Source organism: Lathamus discolor, chromosome 5 (assembly GCF_037157495.1).
Source record: "Lathamus discolor isolate bLatDis1 chromosome 5, bLatDis1.hap1, whole genome shotgun sequence".
Lineage (NCBI taxonomy): Eukaryota > Metazoa > Chordata > Aves > Psittaciformes > Psittacidae > Lathamus > Lathamus discolor.
The window spans coordinates 18076303-18097812 of record NC_088888.1 but is presented as its reverse complement, the minus strand read 5'-3'; the positions used below and the strand labels follow the sequence as shown (position 1 = coordinate 18097812).

The 21510-nt window shown below is 39.2% G+C and overlaps 1 long non-coding RNA gene across 1 annotated transcript; it reads right to left on the bottom strand.

Moving 5' to 3' along the window:
* Nucleotides 1-3965: 3965 nt before the first annotated feature.
* On the bottom strand, nt 3966-14487 carry LOC136014243 (uncharacterized). Its single transcript, XR_010612563.1, has 4 exons — nt 14417-14487; nt 11006-11044; nt 8045-8124; nt 3966-4206 (listed from the first exon to the last, which is right to left on the bottom strand). It is a non-coding gene; the product is annotated as an uncharacterized LOC136014243 (long non-coding RNA).
* Between the last annotated feature and the right edge of the window lie 7023 nt (nt 14488-21510).

Here is a 21510-nt window from a genome sequence, read left to right as displayed (position 1 = left end):
AGAACAAATAAAAATCCTCATACCCATTTCTAACTTTCTACTTTGGAAATACCTAATAGAAATTAACAAGCTTGAATAAAAAAATATACCCTAAACTCTAAGCAGTCCAGCTACTCTGGCAGCTCACCTCTTTTCTAATGGTGGTGTGTAGCTGCCAACAGTGTACACTTACCAGCAAATTGTGCAGGGCCTTCAGATTCACTACAGAAAAAAACATTCGGAAGCCCAAGGCCAGGATGAGTGCTCTTAGCAGAGTTTTAAAGCTTCAGAGCCATTTTTTGCAGTGCACAGGTACGCAGCAGAGCTACTAGGAGATGTGGAAAAGTGGAGGATTCTGGGAAACCATCATTCTCAGTTACAAACCCTTAATAACATTAAATGTAATTTTACGAAACATCACAATCCCTCTTTCTCAGCTTCCTTAAAACTTGGCTAATAAGAATCACATGACAATGATAAGTGCTTCAGCAGCCATTATTGTGGCTAGTGGGGTTTTAAAACTACAACAGAATTATTGTATGTCACCTCTTTGTCACCAGTGATAGAACTGATCGAGCTTATTCAGTGAATAAACACACTGGTGAATTACTCTTTTTCTTGGTCAGCTGTTGTGTTGACAGGACTCTTTTATCCTTTGAGTGGCGGATGGTATGTGTTGCTGCTGGGAGGCAGCAGACAGAAAGTCAAGTTGAGGGCTTAGCGGACAGGCTAAGGAATGCCAGTGGAAGCTTGTGCAATATGTGAGAATCAGCCAGATTCAGAAGGGAAGCAGAAGCCCTGGGTAGTGACTGTAAGACTGATTTTGGACAGCCATTTGGATTATCTTCCTGATGACATGGCTGATAGTTGCTTTTAAAGATGCCACAGTGATTTCAAACATTGTTTGGTTTTCCCAGCAGTTTCAGAAACCATCTCAACCTCCAGGAATTATATCCAGGAAAACATGCTGTTGAAATAACTTGCCAGAGAGGACAACACCAAACATCCTCACAACAGCAAAGGGAAATGCTACTTTTTCACACACCAACATATTACAGGAAAAGGAAGAGGAAAAGTGATTAGGATAGTCTTCCTCTAAATTTAAGAGTTGCATGCCATAATCCTCTGTGTGAATCCATTTTTTTTTTTTTTTGTTATCATAAGCCCAACTCCACTAAATTAAAGGGAGCCATAGAAACAAGTAATTCAAACTATACTTGCTTTCTGTACCTCAACATGCCACATCCAGTATCCCGTGTGGTTTCCAGTGATCAGAGAAAGAGCAGCATTACGTTGGTTTATCTTCTCAGCAATAAGAGTTGGTTTCCTGTTTCTCTCTAATGCTCTGTCCTGTCTCCAGCAGTGGGCCCAGTCCCCAGCCCTGGCATCCTGAGTGCCATCCCAACTCCATCACGCCAGCTGGGCAGGAGAATCTGTTCAATGAATTTTGCAGCTACTCTGTGTGTACCTGTCAGTGCCACCACCCACATTTCTGGGACCTGACACACGTGGAACACCTCTCCTATACATTTTTCTCCTCCAGTTTTGGCTCATTCTGGCGGTTTTCTTAGAAAAATGAACCAAGTATTGTTGCAAGACTTTAAAACATAAAGCAGATGCTTTGGACCCTCAGCAAAACAGTTCTAGAGTGAAATCCCACAGAAATGTACAGATGTGGTTCTGACCACCAGAGGGGGCCTGCAATTGTCCCAGATGCACAGTAAAACCAGCAAATCATGTTTTAGGAGAGGATGAAAACGGCAAGTATGTGTTTGCACTAGGGGAGCACCTACAGGCACTGAGCAATGATCAGTTGATTGGAACATACTGATGAGAAAGGAAAACAAGTTTATGTGGGGTGAGCAAGGAATGCTGCCTGGTCCCCACTCTGTGTCCAGCTGTGCCCAGAAGGTATCCTATAGAGGAAATTCTTGAGGAATAATAAGAGTTTTTTTATGAATCTGTATGTGATTGTTTTGATGAGATGAGATTATTTTGGCTGTTGTATTGAACCACTGCCTCCCCGAGGCTTATTTCAGGGAAAAATAATGCTGTAGATGCAAGTCAAGTTTTCAAAACTGTTATCAAATGTCACCATATTAATATCTCTGTCATAATTTCAAATCAGACATTTTTCAATCGCCAGTATTTTATCAACATTTTGCATATATCTAAGACAGTGTTAGGCATCACAGCTACAGTACACAGAATGCACTTCGGAAATGTAGTTTCCACTTAATACTTCTAATTATAGTGAGAAATGCTGGAACAAAATTTAACATGTAAAAGTGGAAGAGCTTGAAGAGAAAAAAAGTCTTTGCTTTTTCCCCCTAAAAAAATTTAACTGATATACCCCAGAGATATCACTTTGCTTCAGGATCTATTCAGTTATCCTACTGTAAATCTCAAAAGCACTTGTTTCTCCTTTGCCTGCTTTTTTTATCTATGTAAAATGAATGCAAAGCATGTGTAATACCATACCCTATGCTTGTGCTCTAAAGCAACTTTCGACAAGCATCCATATACAATCATATAAATAACAAGGCAGCAGAAACTCTAATCCAGCATTTAATGTAAAAAATCCTGTTTATGTGCTGTGACTTCTACAGTAAGCCATCTGTACAAAACAATGGCATTAATACCACCATATAGAATTAAAAAAGGTAGGAAATTTACTGCTGCTTGTATAGCAATTTACAATCCGGTATGTTCTTGCTTGGAAACACTGTACAAAGAAAACAAACCTTCCAGCTGAAAGCCTCATTCCTAGAGTGACCCAATACTACATAAATAGGACGACTTCGGCACACAGCATTTGTCCCTAGCCTGACTTATTAATCTATTTGTAGTGGATATGAGAGCTTGTGGGTGGCCTGACATGGTCCTCATTCAATTTTATTTAATTACTCACTTGATTTCACTTGAAAGAACTATTAAAATGGCATCTTAATTGCTCAGTGTTATCCAGAATCTCTTTCAAAGACCATAAACTGTCAAGGATTAAAAATGATGTCACTGTTCTGAATTCCCTGGGGGAGGCAGGGGGGCAATCTTCATCCAAACCAAAATAAATACATAAACACATAAAAATACACAGCTCTTGCGGAGGGGGCCAACTCTCTCACTCCCTCTATGCTGCACTTCTGCTTTGAGCAGGATTTGGGAAAATCAGATAATAGATGAAGCACTACAACCATAAAAATTTAGGCAGGAGGGGAAAGTCATGTTTGGGATACTTACATCCTAACAGATGGGCGTTCACAGCCACCTCCCATTTCACCTCCCCCCCACCCCCAAGCACACAGGAACTGCTACCCCAGGTCAGATGAAAGATCCATCCAGCCTAATATCCTGCCTTTGACAGCAGACAGAGACAGATGCTTAGGAAAAGAATAAAAAGGACAGTGTGCATGCAGAGTGATTCCCTCTCCCCATCCTCCCCCTAACACAAATATCCTCCCTGCTTCTGACAATCAGCAGTTTAGAGATTTCCTGAACCAGATGTTGCATCTGGACTGCTGCTTTTGATAGCCAAATAGAAGTTGAGACCCCTCTTCTACCAAGATGCAGGGTCTTGGCTGTAACTGCAGCCTGGCTAACACAGTAGCAGCTGCACAGAGTGGCTTTTCTGCTTCTCTAAATTCAGAGACTTCTTCCTGTTCTGACCTTCACACATAAAAATGCCAGAAATTCAGGATCAGCACCAAGGAGAATAGATAGTCATCAGACTTTATAAAGCTAGATTATACCATCAGTAGTCTTAATAAGCAACTTATTTGTTGCGTAGAAAGCTCTGTTTCTAGATGCAGAAACACACAACCTACATCTGCAAGCAGCTGTTAACTGCAAGGCATATGGAATCTACCCCTTCAATATCTTGTATATCAAAAAAGTTTGGTTAGATATTTTATTTAAATGCACTTCAATGTATCTGGGAACTGGAAAAATAAAAATAAAATAAACCAAAAATTTTAAAAATTGTCAGTATTGGTGTAGAAGCGTGGGGCATTAGAGCAGTTGGCCACAACTTGCCTTGCGAAGCTGCAGATTCCTTGTGCAGAAGACCTCTCATATATGGCTGTAAGGACCAGCTCTCACGGATCCAGAAATGAGATTAAATTTTACTGTTTGACAAGGGAGCAAGTGAAGACAGAATACCTTCTTCAGGAAGTCACACTTTTCTGTGCTTGATCTCTATGCATAGCTTTGCATTTTCTTTATTAACTGCTGTGAAGGAAAAATTGTCTTTTATATTTTTATTGTATTTTATATATTGCCTTGAATAAAATCATCTCCCCTTCTCCTCTTGATCAAATGCCACCCGCTTTCTTTTTTTTTCTTTTTTGTAATTTTATTTTTATACAGTTAACTCAAAAATAACTGAACTCTAAAACGTGGCATGCAAATAGTTCTAATCTTAGTGTACACACATGTTCAAGCTTGAAAACAAACTAAGAAAGATAAAAATAAAGGTATTGGCAATTCTGAATATGGCTCCTTGGCATCTGCTAAGACCTTTAGAATGTCCTGATTAAATTCCAGCATATTTTGTGACTTGACACAGATATACCTGCCTAATCTGATGCTCAGAAGGCTCTGCAAAGAGAGTAGGCAATGAAGGAGAGACAAGCTTCACAGTTATCACAGCAGAACCTTGTGAATGGTAAGAGAAAAGGAAGAAAAAAATAGCCTAAACACACTGGAGAGTGTTTTCTTCCAAGGACTGCGACTCCCAAACACTTTTGTTGTATTCTGCTACTTTAAGCTCTGCAGTTAATAAGCACTTGACTCTAAGAGGTTCCAGTCCATCAGTTATTCAGTATACACATTCAATATATATTGAACTGGTTGTATCACATTCCATTCCAGTGAAAGAAGAACATCAATGACTAATTTTGCGACAATCTAGCTCCTGATTAATCAGAGTGTTTAGGTACATGTTCACCTTCAAGGAATAAGGATACTACTCATGTACCCAAGCAGTTTGCTTAGTTTCAGTTTACTTCAGTTGGAGTTTACCTACTCCAAACCCCAAAGTCATACATCCTAATGCCTCTGCACTGGAGTTTCCAGCTTTTTCAAGCTGCCCAAAGGACACTCAAAATCGAGACATCCCCCAAGATCAAGATCAGACCTCTCATTAGGTAGGGATGTGCAGGTATTTTCTATTTCTCCCTTTCTTTCTCAAGAGCCTTTAGAGAAGTCTAATGCCTTCAAGGAGCCAGGGTACTCTCAAAACACTTCTCATTTCACAGAGAGTTGCAGGCAGTGGAAGTAATGCTCATTTTCTTTCAATTTACCCCCTTCTTTTCCCTTCTGCTGAAACCTCTCTGCACTCCACCACGCAGTCACCAGTTCTGCCATCCCTATGCAACCACACAGAGCAACAGAAAAAGAGTCTGTTTGCAGGGCTGAAAAGGGAAGACAAGGCAGATGTAGAAACCAAAATCACCCCTTTATGTAGACCCTCTTTCAAGCACAGATTTAAGAGATAATCTTGACCATAGTGTTTGGCAATTATGTTACATTTAAAAAACTATTAATTTATCTTCATGTTAGAAGTAAATTCTTTTAAAATCATGAGGAAGTATTGCTGCATAAAGGGAAATTGTCAGAGACTTTACACATTGACACAGCTAGTTAGGATTGCCATAAATACCCACCTGCATGCCAGTGACTCCTGTTAGAAAGAGCAGCACCATGGCAGTGTGTTACCATGGGTGTCCATCTCACTCAGCAGAATACCTAACCTGAGCCCTGCCATACCCCTGCTGGGCTCAAAGTTAAACATTAATCCACTGAAAACAAGGGAATGGACAGGTCTAGGTACCAGTGAGACATACATATGTAAGTAAAATAGATACTGGAAATCTTCAGGGCCCCTGAGATACAACAGATCACCCATCTGAAAAGTATTTTCTATCATTTGAGAAAGCACATTTAAATAATCTCTGAATTTTCTGAGCACAAAGATGCTCAGAAAATGTAGCAAATACTGAAAAATCAACTCTAAGTTGGATTTCTCATCAAGAAATGAAGTCCTGTGAGCCACTGCTAGCAGACCAAAACAAAATACACATGGTTGCATGTGTGCCTATTTTATACATTAGAATTTAGCTTTTTCTCAGGTATGACTTAAAACTACGAGAAATGGATCAGTTTCCTCTGTGTCTATGTGTGTACATACATGGACACACCTACATACAAGAACAGTCATAACACATTCTATCATTAAAATAAATCCTCTTATGGGAAATAATGCTGAAAGTGGCTTTTTCCATTTTATTTATTAGAATTCAAATGGTTTCCAGTTGTGAGCATAGCTCTCAAGAAACGAGTGTTTCTGCCTATCACTTGCCTAGTTTACATTCCATGTCAGTTAAAATTCAAGGAGTCATTCAGCTTTACATCTCCTACTGGCATGTGCTGGCTGCAGACGTAGTCACACATGGCAGCGGTCTTGTCAAGAACTTAAGAACTCAGTTTTCCAAAATGCAGCAATGACAGTTCAGCATAAACAAGTCAGTCTAGTAGGTGTAGTTACATTGTAATTGTAGAATCAATTAGCTTGGAAAAGAATTTGAGTCCAACCATTAACCTAGCACTTCCAAGTCCACCACTAAACCATGTCCCCAGGTGTCGCACCTACAAGGCTTTTAAACATCTCCAGGGATGGTTTCTCAACCACTTCCCTAGGTAGCCTCTTCCAATGCTTGACAGTCCTTTCAGTGAAGATGTTTTTCCCACTATCCTATCTAAAACTTCCCCTGGTGCAACAGGAGGCCATTTCCTCCTGTACTATTGCTTGTTACTTGGGAGACCAGCAGAAGCAGCGTATTTTCTGACTAAGAAATTGTTGAGTATATTAGTCTATGCAAAATAAGGGGAGGGAAACTAATAAAAAAACTTGGTTTGGAATATTACACTGAAGATTTTTTTAAACTGATTTTTTCCCCTCTTGCTGCTTGCCAGATGTTAACAGAATTGCTGGTGCATTTGCACAGCTGATGGAGATCTTTGAGTGCAAAGTTTACAAGAGACATATAAAATGCATCTCCTATTTTCAAATATAATTTATTATTTTTAACTACCCCAAGTGAAAGCAATAAAATTCCTTGCTCTGCACTTGAGGAATGAGTATCTGACAAGGAATGCAGCAGAATTGCCCCCAAATAACTTTGCCCTGACCCACCAAAAACAGGGATAAAACAAATGAGATGGTTCTTCACTCCCCTCCTCCTTTTCTGAGAAGTCAGCATTCTCCACTGAAAATAAACCAGTCAGTAAGTGACAATTCTGGAATTCTCCCTGGGAATTAATCCCAGCTGAGACACTAAATCACTTCATGAGAATGTGTTCTGTTGCAAAACAGTTGTATCAGGGTCCCATTGCACTGTCCTTGGATGCATTCTTTTTTAAATGAAACAGACATTTTATTCCAGTTGGGCACACATAAAATAGCCACTAAATAATACTTCATGGAGCAGTTTTGTAATAATCAAAGAGACATGCCGGGTACATTATTCTGAATGTTAGCCCTAATCCTCCAGGCAAATACTAAAGGATAGTAGCAATTTGTGTAGTCATTGGAGCATAAAAATGAACTTTTAAAAATATTTAATGCTTAAAAAGCAAACAAATTAACAAACACAATAGTTTGCTTGTCAGAGCACAAACAACTTCCCCACAAAACATCTGAGAAAGAATGAAATGGCAAAAGTTTGGACAAATCCACTTTAATCGTGTGTAGGGTCTCTGCCCATACTAGGAAATTCTGATGTTTTCCTATTTTATACTAGCATGAATGCCACTGCACTAACAGAACAAAAAAGGAAGCAGTAATATTCACAAGAAGAGACAGATTTAGCAAACTGAAAAATATTACCTATTTCCCTGCTACAGGATAGTGATACCTTAGCTATCAGTAGACATGTTAGATGAAAACTAGAAAAAAGGAATTGCAGAGACAAACACCAAATGTGTGACATTGTAGATACACACACAAAGCCACAGTCCCCAAGCAAACAGGCCCATTTTTACTGAAAAAAATTGTGTGTTAACTTACCTTGTATGAGGCAAAATCTTCTGGCATCAATCCACATGGCTATGATTCAAACTTGCCATCTGAACTTCTCCAAACTTCCACTGAAAATAGAAGTACTCATTGTCTAGGAATCAGCAAACAATTTTGATGTGTTCTTTTATTTTCTAATTAAGTGGTTAAAAACAAGCAAGCACACTAACACACACATAATTTCCCCATTTTTCACTATGCTCCCCCTCTTTGCCACTTTCAAATGTTGAAACTGCAAAATTTGATCTTTCCTTTTTGGAAATTAGAAGTTTTCATGCTTGAGGGCAGCAGGAAAAGCTGCTGCTCACCTCCCTGCATTCAGACCCTGGACAGCAAGATACTCCATCTAATATGAGCCTGCTGCTGAGGTCCAGGCAGTGATTCAGAGCTGCCCCATCAGACCAGCATACTCTCAAGCAAAAGCATGACTTGATCTCAAGCAAAAGCCTGACTCTTCAGAGCCACATGTCCCGTAGCATCCTCCAGCCATCCTGACTCTCAGAGAGGCTTTTGCCCTTGAACCCGGAGAAAGAGAGACAGCAGGATGTCAGATGTCCATGCAGTGCTGTACTGATATTTGCCTCCTGCCATGCTCTGTCTGAGAGCACCTGGCCAAGGAGGTCAGACACAAGTTCAGATTATTTTTCCCTCAGGCTCAGGAAAGCCAAGTCTTGTACAGTAAGTGCAGGACACACCTTACCTCCACCTCAGTAGTCAGGGCATTCATTTGGGAGGAAAGACCTCTGATTTGGTATCTGTGCCAGAGATTATTTGTAGCTTCTTTTTAATAAACAACAGACATGCATATATATGTACATATATAGACATATATATTTTTAACTAACTGAGCTTTGGTCTAGCTTTTGCTGAAGGTGGGTACACTCAGCTTATTGTGGTAAGCAGTGCATGGTACTAATGAGCACTGTTTAAATTTTGGAAGGAGTCACATTCATGTTTGTGCAGGCCTGATCCAACTGGCTGTGTGTTAAATATGTTCCCAGCTTGCTGATTTCACCCCAAAAGTAAGTGCTCTTGAGATACAACAGAGATACAGAATGGAAATCCAGGCACCTCAAGAAGGGAGGGACTTAATGACTACAGGACTGAGAGGCAGCAAAGTGAGGGCTTTTTGGCTTTGTAATTGGTATTCCCAGCTTGAGCAGCTACACCCTTTATGGTGGGGGGAGGCTGAAGCTCCAAGTTCACAGTAACATCTTATTTGTTACCAGACAGGAATGCATCCCCTTCAAATCTGACCATCTAACTTTAATGTTACAAATACTTTTATTGGAATTGTGCTGTAAACACATTTTCCCAAATTGTTTTCAGGGAGCAAATATGAAGCACTACATCTATGAAAATTCCAAACAAACATTAGCAATTGTTTTGTAAAGACTTAACTCCTTTTTATGACAATATTTAAGACAAAGGAAAAGGAGTATTTGTACTTGCCACTTGATGGAAAGATGAAGTGAAGGAAAAGGATGCATATAATTTGACTATTGTTCTCTGAAAACTGCCATATCTTCTGCTAGTTATGATTCAATCCATAAAATGAATTAATCTGAACATAGAAGACCTCAATATTCAGTAAACACTGTTTATTAGTCAACACTCATGTTCAAAGAAGTTTAGCAACATCCCTGTGAGTGCTTGGTGCAAATCTGTGAAACTATGCTTTCAGGGGACAGAATCTGCTTTTTGAACTGATCTGAAAAGTACCTTACATTCCTGTTTATAATACAAACAGTACAAATTAAAACTGTGACGTACTAGAGACCAATCTCTTGGGGCTCCACAAAAACAACAGAAAATTTAAAAATAAAAAATACATCAAATTCTGCGCCCAAACCCTCTAATTACAGTACTTGAAGATTGTTGACTTCCTCCTTCCTAAGCTTTCAAGACCAAAATGTCACTGTAACAATTTATTGAACAGCTTTTTGCCTTTTCTCTCTCTCTAGATGGGGAATTTCCTTCAAAATACATTGCTCAATCCTTTGTATTTATGCTGATTCTTTGTGCTAGAAAGCAGACAGAAATATCAAGTGTGTTTTCCAAAATGTATTGCCAGACATAGAAGAGACATAATTTAAGACCTCAGCAAAAATGATAGATTATGCTTCTGATGATAGAAGTGTCCAGACTGATACTTGATCTCTGTCAGGCAACATATCTTAGCTCTGGAAAGAGAAGACAGACAGCTGAACCAGACTTTTCTCCCTCTTAGATGCAGCTCTGCTGTCTTACGTGTCAGTGTGGTAGCTACGTTAAATCACAGACTCCTACAGGTTATTATGACTCAGGGGAGGCACATGGAAAACTATTAATTGGTACTAAAATTACATGGTCTTTAACCTCTGTTGCTGGTAACAAAACAGGTTTTCCATTTCTGTGTTTGATGAGATACTCTAACTTTGTGGAAAATGTTCACGCACTCAGAGCTGTGACACGCATTTCAGTATTAACCTCATTTTGCTGAGCAGACATCCCTGCCTCAGTGCAAGGCAGTGGTGTTCACACTGTAAAAACAGATGCTTTTATGCATCTGTTTTTCATGCATAATGACATAACAAGATCCCATAGCTAGAAGACAAATTTAGGTAAGTTCAAATGGTAAAGCACACAAATTTCTATTGTGAGGAAATTAAGCAGTTAAACAGCTTGTGAAAGGACGCAGTAAATTCTGCATGACTTCAAGTTGGTGTCAATATTGAATTTTTTCACACCTGGCTCAAATGTTCTGGGCACAAACCAAGAACTGCAGGGTGAAATTCTATTTTTTGAAGGAAAGCTGAAAGAGATTACTATTAATAACCCCTTCTGGCTTCAAAACCTAGCAGCTCTTTGACCTATGGTCAGAGTGCCAGTATGACATTTGGGAGAATTCTCCAATCTACTGCTTGCTTTCAGATTTTTTTAAGCTTTATAATTTTGGAAACATGCACCTACTTTTTAGTGTGTGGTCCACTTATTATTTTCTTGACTTTCCTGGGGAGAGAAAATAAGCAAAAAATCACAACAAACTTTTTCCCAAAAGATCTGCTTAAACTACTAAATATTCTTGCCTGTCTTAGATGCAATCCTGGTTTTATGCATTCATTGTAAGATAATACAAAGAAAGAATTATTCAATTGCTTACCTTTGATTTTATCCCAAAAGATCAATCAAGTAGCTTTTTCCAAAGATAATCAGGGGCCCTATTTCAGCAATCAACAGATACTTCAAGTGAAGCACATGCTAAACATCTCTACAGGCGTCACTTACTGTGTTAAGGATTTACTTATGTTTGAAGCAGTAGAATCCTGAAGTTAAATTTCAAAATCCACATTTAATTAATTTTACAAATAGTGAATACAAATCAGCTTCCTTTGACATGGCTGACAGACATTAGACCTGTTCTGTTACATAATGTTGAAAGTAGATAAACCATCCAAACTCATTTCCCCTTTGACTTCCTACAGTCTAAATAATCTTAATGCGTATCTTTTTTTCATCACCTGTCTTTCATATGAGGGAGAGCAGAAGATAGAGATCTGTCCCACTAAGGAATCTGCAGACAACTGACTTTCCAGCAAACCCCTATAATGTATAATTCATTTTCCAAATGAGATCCTGCCAAACCTGGAGAGTTTGTGTGCAGAAACATCCTGATGTGATTCAATATTTTGTTCACCAAACCGATAGCATTAGTATTATTAGACTACTTTCCTAAGATATTGGAAATGTGTAATCATGATATGTTTTCTCTTAATAACTTCTAAGCACATGGCCAATTTCAGTTGCATTTTAAGAGGAACAGGAATGTGAAATATATTCAACTACTACAAGGCTGTTAAACCAAACTGAGGAGAAGCTTCTGTTATGTTTTACTGAAAAATTACAACAGTATTAGACATCAATGACTGCAAAACACTGTGGGCATCCCAGCTCTGGGAACTGGTTTGTTAAGCATTTGCACTGTAGACCAGACAAGATATACCTATAAGACAGAAAGCTATATATTAGACCTCAGTAGCTTTGCTACTCAGAATACTATTTTCTATACAGCGATAGATAGCTTAAATAGATAAATAGATAGATAAAATAGACAGATAGATAGATAGATAAAATAGACGATAGATAGATAGATAGATAGATAGATAGATAGATAGATAGATAGATAGATAGATAGATAGATAGATAGATAAAAGTTTGTGCGGTCTCAGCCTGCTGCACAAGTGCTGCCTGAGGGTTCCATCGAAGCTGCAGGCTAATTCCACACAAAGAGTACTTCTGCCTCCCAAGAACAACTGCTGCAGTTCCTCATCCCTCACTGATAAAGAGGAAGACCTGAGTCTTACTTAGCCAGGCACCTCAACCCAAGAGGCATAATTTCTATGCCACATACTGGGTGCAGGTGCCACAACTAGTCTCTAGCCCTCCCTCTTAAGGAGTGTTGGACAGCTAATCATGAAAGCTATAAAATCTCATGCTGTAATTTCATCACAATAATAATTGCATTATTTCATTACATTGTTATGGCTTTGTTTTCTTGTTGGAATCTGTGGTTTTATCTTCTTTTTTGTAACTGATTTTCTCATTTACAAGCTAAATGATACACATTTATGCTGTATCTATAAGGGAAAAAAGCCACTAAAAAAACCCCACTGAACTGAAAAATGACCCTGACTCTATATCAAGATTTTTCCTGGAATTATTAAACTCTACATAGACTGCAACAAAAATTTGAAATAAACTTTAAAATACGGCTCTAATAGCTAACCCATTTGGACACCCCTATGGAAATTTAGAAAATCAAATTCAAGCCACAGAGATTTAAAATACAAAGGCAAAAAGATCAGATTCTTAGATTCCATAAACACACATAGGACACAATATTTGTTTTGACTGAAATATCTCCCAATATATTTTAAAAAAATTGCTTACATAATACAAATTCGTATGCATAAAGAATAACATACTCTTTATATCCTGACATCATCTGTCCCATTTCTCTGATGAAAAACAATTGTACTATATGCCTTAAAATGTTGTCACTGGAAGTTCAGTTAGAAAAACAAATGCTTGACGATTTTATTGTTTATTCCTGAAAGAATTCTGGTTTTCATTAAAGCAGACTAGTTATAAAAGCTGCTTTTCAAAGGCTGTGAATGGTACCACAAACTGACGTTAGGTACCCAAATGAAGCCCATGGTGAGAGTCAGTCATGGCATATTTGCATCATCATTCACTGGATATTTACAGTCAATTGCTATGGAATTAAGGCCTCTGATAGCATCTACAGCATGGACAGTAAAAGCATTATAAAACTGATCATTCAATCACTTTTCCTGTGTTCTCAGTAAGTGAGGATGACATACTTCACTGTGCCAGGCTATCCTGGCACAGTGAAGTACCAAATATAGGCAATCCACAGCTTTTGCAATTCCGAGCAGGACTGGGGCTTATTGCTAAGAAACTTTAAAAGATAATGTTCTATAGGAAATAAATACGTGACAGTTGGATGTAAGGATTTATTTTTTATAAAACCCAACATGTGATGAGCCTGGTCCTATGACAAACCAGCTTGTTACTTCAAGAGCTTTGCCAATGACTTAACTGGACACACAGACAGGACATGGTAAATCATTCAAGGTGCAATGGCTGGTCATATGCCTGTGCAGGGTAAAAGTGTGCTGCTGCTGTTTCTTTAGCCTTCCCTTTCAGGCAGCATCTGAACTGAACTCTGCTCTACACTGTATATCTTCCTTTTATTCTCCCTTTGTAGGGAGACAATCCTGACAAGATCACATTGATCTCTTGCAATGGAGATTATTAATCACACTGAATCATTTCCTCAAGTGTCTTAAGCTTATTTTTTGGAAAGCATGACCTATAAAAAGCCCATTAGTCAGGGTTAAGAACCCCAACATTTCCTCTGTCTGCTGTCTGAAAATTCTTTTTAAATGTTTCATGCTTATTCTCATCCGAAAGGTAGATTTTACTGAAAAGATTCAAAGTAAATATATCCAGCTGTTTCTTAAGTTAAGCAAGGTTGGAAAAAAATACACTTTTCATACTGCATGAAGAATTAAAAAACACCTTGCCTTTCTCTGCACAGATAGAAATGCCTGATCCATCAGATTTGGCATGTATGTTATTCTGATTCAGCAACATATACATGATTGTACTGGGTGACAATCCCCCCCACTATTAGCAACAAAACCCCCTCACTTCTGTTGTATTCACTCTCCCACCCAAGTACAATGAAACTACACCCTTCCCCCACTTTCCAGATTAAAGTCTTATTTTTTTCTGCTCTCTCGGTTGGTTTCATACAACTGGTTTCAATACAAGCAGACAACCAGGTCAGTCACTTACTGATTTTACTTGGTTCTTGTCCTACTGGGGTGGTAATAGCGACCTAGGAAATGCTTAGTGACTTTAACTTCTGCTGACCTCCAGGCAGTTGAGTACTCTCAGCACCTCAAAGGACTGAGCCCCTGCATTCACAGCTTCAGACGTGGTCACAATATAACTATGAGGTGCCTTTAAAGCAGTTTTCAGGACTGCCTGTTCCCTTCTTCTGCCAGGGACATGACTGAAGTAAAGTATCAGTTTTCTGTTAAACAAAAAAAAACAAAAAGGGGGGGGGGGGAGGCAAAAAAGCAGGTCTTAAGCTTTGTGTCATCTAGTGTGCCATCTAGTCTTTCTAAACTTATGGGGCACCTTTGCTATTATCTGAGAGTGAAATAAAAGCAGCCAACCTAGAAGCTTTTATCTCCCTGAAGTACTAGAAAAAAGCACAGCATAGCAAGGGGGGGCAGGCATGCAGGACAAAACATGCAGGGAAAAAAATGGGAAGCAGGCATGAGAAAAGGCAGGGATTGTACCCCGTGACCCTACGTGCCTCCCTACACAGGCAGGCAGCAGAGCAGGGTACTTCAGGCAGAAGGGGCAAAGCAGAGCCAGAGGCAGGGTGTGGTGGGGACCAGGCACGCTCAATAGTTCTTTATTTCTACAGCTGTATAGGAAATTTTAGCTGTTGGCACTCTGCCTTGGCAAGCCACACCTTGTCACCCTTTCTGAGCAGAGAGGAAAGAAGAGAAGCTAAATAAGAGCCCTCTGTGGATTTAGCCACCAGTCCACCCAGAGCCATGGATGTACAGAAACATGATGTTTGAGCACCTGCTTTGATTTGGCTACAGGCTAGATATTTCTGCTGTACCCTTAAATTGAGGAATAGTTGTTGGCTTAAGTGCTGGAATAGCAAATGCTGGTAGGGCTGTGAAACATATAGAAAAACTAGATGCTTTCCTCTTCTCAGCATGGGAAAGAGCTCAGCCCAAGTACTCTGCCCCATTTGGATTGTACACTTCACAAATGGAGCCAAATGGAGATAGGCCTAAGAAGAGCAATGGAAACTAATCTGAGGTCCAGAAAACCTGACGTAGAAGGAAAGACTGAATAAACTGTATTTGTTTAGAGAAAATGATTGAGAGGAGACCTGATAACAATCTACAGCGTATAAGGCTGCAAAAAGAAAAGGAAAGGAGCAAACAGTTTTCCAGGTCCAGTGTGGACAGGATGAGGAGTAATATGCTTGATTTACAGTATGAGAAATCTGGGGACAGAGTATTTTAGCAAAGAAGAAAATAGAAGACTGGCTAGTTTTTCTGGATAGGTCATTACAGATTATGTATTATGCATTTAAGAACAGATCAGACAAATCTTCATGAGGAGTTATGTTGGTTTAACTGATCCTTCTTTGGGACAGGGAGTGGGCTTCATAACCTTCCTGAGATCATACCTTGAGAAAACTCTACATCAGATAAACAGTATGTCATGGTCACACTACAGACCCTGAGACACCACATGTCAATAAAAGTCAGGAAGACCATATTGACAGGCCAAATGGACCCCTTGGCACTTCAGAGGAGGATCCTGGGGACTCCTTCAGCCCATATTGTGTGTGAAACTTACATACTGGTACTTGCCATTTCCAAGTAATTTCTGCTTATCTAGGAGCTGATTCAGAAGACAGTTTTCCAGTCACTCACAGGGCCTCAGTTTCACTTAAGGAGGAAGTGGTCTGGGAAAAGAAGTCCTATCCTCACACCAGTTGTTAGAAATCACAGCTTTTTACACACACACACACATATATATATTTTTTATTTTTTTTTAGGTCAACAGAATTCTCTTATATCTGTTTCCAAAACTGGATTAACAGGGAACAAGAGCACATCTACAGTAAGCAGAGCCCTGGGGTGGGAAAGAGCCTGCTTCTTATCTAAGTTATAAAAGAGGACTAAAGAGGGAGCCACATCCTACATACCTCCTGTATGTGCAAAGGCTTCTGGCCACCCCCAGCTCAGGTGAGTCCTCTCCTCTGACCAGCCCAAAGACTGCAGGAATCCTTCCAGGAAGGGTCACTGTCCTTTTCTTCCAGCTGGCCAGACAAAGTCCTCGCCCTCATTCAGCTCTGCAGGAAGCACATTTTGGTGAGCGCTGCAGTTCAAGGAATGAAGGCATGTTAATTATTAGAGCTTCAAAAGATACAAGTTCCAGTAGGCTGGATTCCAGAGCTCTGAATGAAATGAAAACCTCATCTTGATCTCCCTTGGCCCACAATGAGGGGTGTTAGTGGGGAAAAAAAAAAATAAAGAACTTTGAATACACACAGAAGATGGTTCACCAGTACAAAACAATAGTACACAGCTTTAGGAATATGGAATTATTTTAAGATGAAGCTGTCGCTGGGCAGCATTCCTTACACAGGCTTACTCTTCAATGCTGTTAAGAAAATTCAACAGGAAGATTTCAGTTAATGTTTACATTGCTTTCCTTTAAAACAGATGTAAGCACATCTCCTCCTTCTCTACTGTTTGTTTGGAGTTCACATCTCAGTTCCTGTGCTGTGACTATGCTATGTAATGGGTGTCACTGAGATTTGAAGGCCATAAGCAAAAAAGCATAATTTCAAAGTCTTTCAGAACTGAATTCCTCTATCTGTAGCTTCCTTTCTTTCCCCATTGTGGTTTCTTGCTGTTTCCCCCTTTTTGCAGGAGACAGCTATTATTCTGCTGCTTGCCTCCCTTTCTTGTATGAGGAAGCCTGTGAGAAAACCAAGAAAAATATCAGATGAGTTCCTCCTTTTGCTGCTGAAAAGGTAAGATTCTAGGCATTTGAGGTAGGAAGAGTAGCACAAGTATTTTTCCACCTCTAACTACTCAGGTAAGACAGCACAATTGAGGACAGAAGTTCAAAATTTGGTATGTCCTGCCCAGGTTCCTACTGTGATACACATGGACACAATAAGCTTGTTTTGGTTATGATTAAGCATCAGAGCCTCATCTAGTGAAACATTAGATCAGATGGAATCTAAAGAAATAAGAGGTGTCAGCACAGAAGGAAAGAATAATTCTCTCATGGCAGCTTGACAGCCCAAGTATTCATCAATTGAATACTGTAGAAAATAGTAGAATCTCATTCTGCATTTTTCCATTAAGTGAGAGAGAAGATCATGTGAAGATTGACTCAGCCATAGAGGCATGCCTTCTGTCTGGTCCAGGCAGAGACTAAAGTTTCTCCTTGCTAGCACACTGGTGCAAGCTGTCTGAATGTCAGAAGGTGCAAATCTCCAGCTCTTTCTACTCTGTAGACACACAGATTAAATAATTGCTATTTGTAAAGGTTAAAATCTCTACTATTCACTGTTAGCACAAGACATGTCTCCTCCACTCGTGCTGGCTGCAGCAAGTGTCTGAATGGATTTTGGCATAACTTAAAAGTCATTGCTCCTAACTCTAGTTCTGTTTCTTACTTGCTGGATGGTCTGGGGCAAGTCACTTCAATCCTCCATGCCTCAGGTTCCCCACATGTGAAATGAAGCTAATGATACCTCTCTAAAGCCCCTGGAAAGGAATGACTGAAAAGTTCTAGATAGTATCAATAGCTCATTTCCCCAGCAGTTCATAAAATTGCATGGGACCCTCTCACAAAATTACAGGTAATTTAAAATGCCAGGAAACGTCCAGCACTTCAAACTCTAAACAGAAACTAGGTCCAAACCTAAGAACCTGTCTAGTGAGAAGCTCGAGTTTCTCATTTAATTAAAATATAGACAACTAACTCAAACTCCACTTCTTACCTCACTGACGATGACTAATTCACAAGAGTTCCCCAGCACCCAAACAAGGCAGGGATTACTGTGACTGGGCAAAAGAAAAGTTAGAGGAAGATCTCTCTGGGATAAACATGGATATTATGCTCTCAACACATGCTAAAAACATCAAGGATGAAAAACTGCATTTCAGTATAGCCAAGAGTTCAAGTACTATGAAAGCACCATTAAAATGTACATTTGTATTGCATCACTGAGGCAGAGCATCAAAGGATACACACTACGGTTTTACTTCACTGACTTTAATATAGGCATTGCTATATCTTGGCTTCACTAGGACAATCTCTTTATGACTTTGCTTTTACTATCCAAATATATACATGAAGTGCTGGAAGTTTTTTCAGTGGACTGCAATGAAGAACAGCATTCTTACAAAAATAGTAGTGGATACTTTGTATTTGACTGGATAAATAGCTACAGAATTATGAATGCATGTGCAATTGTGAAAACTAAAAAAATTAGGCCTAACATTTACCAGTGGAAGCTTTTATAGCAGGGCTGAAATGGAAAGCTTCTGTTCCAAAGTGTTCCAAATCTATGAAGTCTGGATTAAAGAGCATAGTTAATCAACAGCTGATGGTGGTAGTTGTGTAGACTCACCAAAAGAAAAGGACAAACCCACCATTTTGGAAACATATTACACATCTGCCGTTGTGCTCATAACATTGAAAATCAAGAAATAAACTATCAAATCTGCCTTCTCTTATGGGAAAAAGTTCGAATCAGGGTTTTGAAGCACACAAAATATCTCTGCTACTCACTGCAGCACTGCCTCCTGAAATGCCCAAGTTATTTTCAGAATTTTCCTACAAAATTGGAGCCTGTATGATCATTCATTTTGTGTATTCATTCCAGCGATTTCTTAATGATATTTCCAACCAGCTTCTAACACTGGTAGAATTGTGAAAGATAGTTGAATTCCTCTTCCTTTTTTTCCTGAAAATAGACAGATGGGTAGAGATGCTATCAGAGTCCTGGCTCTGAGAAAACTTTCAGTTGTGAGTTCAAGATACGAGAGAAGCCTCATGGGAGAAAGCCCTTATATAAACACCCCAATGATGGGAAAAGCTTTGCCTGGGGCTCACATCCTCTTAGATAGTTAAAGTCAATCACCCATGAGACAAAAAACCATAGGAAACCAGGCCTCATTAGTTCTGCTGCCACAAAATTACTTGTTTAACAAAATGGCTATTCCAGAAGTTTTAAAGAAAAGCACTGTACTATAGGCATGTGCCAGTTTGGATTTCTTTTGTCCTTTTACATTAAGTCCTTCTCTTTATTAAACTATAAATTGTGTACCTAACTCACCAAAAAACAGTCTCACTGCCAGAAATAGGAAGACAAATAAAACAGTGACCTATGAAGCACACAACGTGAGCTGAGCAAATGTTTGCACAACCAAACCATGACACAGGTCTACTGAAAACAATGAAGAATGAACAATTTCAAGTACTGGCCTACCTTGCCAAAAAGTGATGCCTGATTTTTAAGATGTAAATCTTTAACAGGAGGGAAAAAAAAAAAAAAGACCAAAATCAAGCATTCAGAATTTCATTTTCAGCAGTATATTATATCCTAAATTTTCAGTGGTTTTGCATGCCAAAATATCTGAAACAAGATTTATTATCAGAGAATGAATTCTGAAATACAGCTAAAAATCCAGGTCTAATTTGACGTCTCATAGCTGGTCAACTGAGAAATGAGGCAAGCAAAATCTTCAGCGATCTTATTTTTAATCATGTGCTGTGTGCATACTTTTTTGCTTCTTGGAGTTCTCACTCTGCTTGGGAGAGAAGGAAATGTAGTCACAAAAGTCTCTCTGTATTCTTGACAGTAGGCACTCTTAAAACAGTAAAGCGAGTTACAGAACTGTAATAATCTGTCCATCAAATTCTGGATTTCATACATGCATACATACAAAATACCCTCAACACCCTGGAAATCTTTTGCTATTGTGATTGCACCAGCATTCACAAAAATAAGCTAGAGACTTTGGCCAAGGTCAAAGAATTGAATCTTTGACTTCTGCAGTATGATCAGGCTGAAAAAGTAAGGCTCAGCAGCTTTCCTCTCTGGTGGTCTCTTAGTGTGGATTTATACTGGTTTGGATTTTTCAGGTCTGCTTCAGGAAGCAGGCTACAGACTTTAAAAAAACCCAGCAAGCCAAGTTCACCTCAAACCAAGTGGGGCAACAACCATAAGCCTTAGTGGGCTCTGGCTTAGAAACTTCAGAAAACAGTGAGGGTGAAGGCCACAGTCCCGTATGTGAAATACACACATTGGTACGGACAGAGATCCATCCACTGCCCTGGAGAGCAGTTGCTTGAAGGATTTATTCATTTTCTCACACCTCTCATGATTGCACTTATTATTCATCCCATCTTTGCAAAGAAAGTACAGTTTGTAAAGAGCTGCAGTCATGCAGACACAGATCAATACAAGTTCCTTAGTTTAGTCTCTTGTCTATATTGCTCTCAGTTAGTAGGATGACCAGAAAACACTTCTTTGCTATACCCAGATAAAAACTTCTGTTGAATAGTATTTTCTTTACCCTTTCTAAGCCCCACTTAAATTAACTTTTTCCCTTTACTGTTTCTTTTAAACCCCCCTTTTTCTTTTTATTCCTGTCCCTTCCTTAAATAAACTCCCCATAGTCTTTCTTTGCACTTTAAAAGTTGGCTCAGTTTGATACTTCCTTCTTTCACTTTCTGTAACATTAGAACCATCTCCAGCTCATTCCTTTGCCATGGAACCTGCTTTATATGTGTTGTCACAACTTCTTCATATCTAATTTTCAGTTCTCTCCATCCAGGTTTTAATACAACTGGAGCAACAACAGAATGCAGGAGGTAACCGAGCAGCAGATGTGCTAGGAAAAACACTGATGTTGGGAAGACAACACCCTCTAAACAAAGAAATACCTGCTTATTTTTCCTACCTTGGCATGCCATAACTATTCTCTGCCTCACATAATGCACTGCCCTGGGAGCAAATTTCCATATCTGGGGCAGAGCTGACTGGTGTCACACCAATTAAATGTAATTTTGCATTTAATGGACATGTTTAGATAAGGGATTTTAACCTGGGTTTCTTGAATCCCAGAAAATTCTTAGATGATAAATATATAACTTTTTCCATTGTTTATGGATCATTCATCAAGCCATTTTGTAATTATTTGACATTCTTTTCTTATTTTAGTATTTTTTCGAATTTCACTGATATGTTCCCTAATCAATCTTTCTTTGTTTGCAACTCAGTGGTTGAGTCAGCATCCCTGGAGGTATTTAAAAGA